The sequence below is a fragment of the Penaeus japonicus genome, unplaced genomic scaffold (assembly GCF_977035675.1).
Source record: "Penaeus japonicus unplaced genomic scaffold, GWHDUDI00000001_assembly GWHDUDI00000030, whole genome shotgun sequence".
Taxonomy (NCBI): domain Eukaryota; kingdom Metazoa; phylum Arthropoda; class Malacostraca; order Decapoda; family Penaeidae; genus Penaeus; species Penaeus japonicus.
Window position 1 is genome coordinate 21,811,596 of NW_028234432.1, and position 2,500 is coordinate 21,814,095.

At 42.0% G+C, this 2,500-nt stretch overlaps 1 protein-coding gene across 1 annotated transcript in view; it reads left to right on the forward strand.

Annotated features, from left to right (window-relative positions):
* Positions 1–2,500, forward strand: part of LOC122244470 (glucoside xylosyltransferase 1) — a 10,460-nt gene that overhangs the window by 3,588 nt on the left and 4,372 nt on the right. The window lies entirely within an intron of this gene.

Sequence of the window (2,500 nt, forward strand, 5' to 3'; positions counted from 1 at the left end):
AATAGGTATATGTAATTAATATATATAAAAATATATAAATAAATATATATATATAAATATATATATAATTTTACAACACACCCATTTCACACCACACACACACACACTCCCACACACCCACCACACAACACAAACCACACACCACACACATCACCACACCACACACACACTCACCACAACACACACACAACACCCCACCCACACCCCCACACACACAACAAACACACAAACAAAACACACAACCCACACACACCACACAACCACACACCAACCACCACACACACCAAACACGCCACACACACACACACACACACACACACACACACACAACCCATACACCACACACACACGCCCACCCACACACACACACACACTCACACACACACACACACACCCACACCCACTCCCACACACCCACACACACACTCACACCCACACACATACACACACACACACCTCCCACACACCCCTCACACACACACACCAAACACCCCACCCCATCACAAACAACACCCCAACCTCACACACACACCACTCACACACACACACACACACACTCCACACACACACACACACACCAAAACACACACACATATATATATTATATATTAAGGTTAAACACACAACACAACACACACACCCACAAACACACCCACCACCACACACACAACACACCACACACACACCACAAACACACACCCACACCACACACCCTCCCAACACACACCCCCCACACATACCCACCACTAAAACCACCCCCCCCACCCCCCCTCATCACTCTCTATCTACACCTAAAAAACAACACCTCTCTCACCACTCCTAACAAAAAAAATGGTTTTGTGGTGTGTGTGGAGTGTGGTGTGTAGTGTGTGGGTTGAGTTGTTGGTGTGTGTGTGTGGGGTGGTGGGGGGGTAGAAAAAAAAAAAAAAAAATATAATATATATATATATATATATAATATATATTTTATATATATATATATATATATAATAGCATTATAATATATATATATATATTAGTATGTATATATATATAAGGATTGGTCATTTTCCTTCATGCAGCTTTCACTTCCGTCACTCTCCATTTCTGCTCAAGGCAAGCTCGTTTCACACGATCTTTCTTCCTTTTTTAATAATGTATACATATATTTTTTTTTTTACTTTCCTTCTTTATTTTCCCATCTTTATTACTAGGGTACTTGAATAATCTTAACTTTTTAATGATAAGTGCGAGTTATTTCTTGATATAAATAACATCAGGTAATAAGAATTATATAAGTCCGTAATAATGGTATCCGGCAAACTGTCATCGCCTGGGGATGATGGCCACGACAAGGAATATTTTTTTACAATTCATTAAAATTATAGTTTATTATCATTTTAACATTCTAATTATCTTTTCTCTTTAATCCCATATGTGTGGATTGTTTCTTAGTTATTATGTTAAGAATGACTGATTATAAATTTGAGTAATAGGAAATTCCTTACATTGGACATGTATGGCTGATATATTTTTTTCCGAGTTTCCTCCCAAATATTTTGAGGATCTTTTTCCTTGATTTATCCACAGAAGAAGGCGCACAGTGCTCCGCTCTCCGAGTGTCTTTTTCCCTCGTTACACATAAACAGTGGTATGATATGATTAATGTGATGGGTGAATTTCCGTCTTGATGTATAAATTCTCCGCGATGTTGACTCGTAGCCAGAGACAGGGTGATGAGAGGAACCCCGACGCTGGTTGTGTTTGGTGACTCTGGCGTTAATGGTGGAGCGCAGCCTGTATGGGACTGTCCTATTACTGGCGAGAGCCAGTAGCTTTGTTGGGAATTCTGATGTTTCCTTGGCGACCTAGAAAGCCGAGCATATTCTTTGACGAGCGAGAAAAACAACGGACACAGAGAAAAGATAACCGAGATGGAAGAGAAAAAATACGAGAAGCGCGCGTTGAAGGCACAAGAGTCGAAGTTATTCCATGGATATACCCGAAGAAGTTATACCTCGACACCAGGAAAAAGGCGAAGAAGAAGAAAGAAAACGAGCCGGTCATCGAGACAAGAAAACGGAGACGAAGGAGAAAAAATCGTTCGAGAAGAACATCAAAGATTTACGAGACTTCCGCGCCCGCCCTCGCCTCGAAGGACACCAAGCGAAGAAGTAGAGAAGAAAGAAAGAGATGGCACACGTCGAAAGAGAGAAGAGAACACAAACAGAAATCAAAACCGGAAGACCACAAGCGCTTCGAAATCGAGACTCCCCTTCGAACACATAACGCGAGCGCGCAAACACTTTTTCCTTCTCCTAACCTAGCACCTTTAAGAACACTGGTAACCATAGTCTGCGGTACCAACCAACGCCCCGATGACTACCAGAGGAATATCTTCGCCAGGCAGCTCAACCAGACCAAGGCAATGCTCAAGTCACTGGTCTACTTCAGCACCTTTACCTCCTTCAGGATCATTCTTGTGACAGATACTGTAGACACCTACGACAAGGTCCTTCAG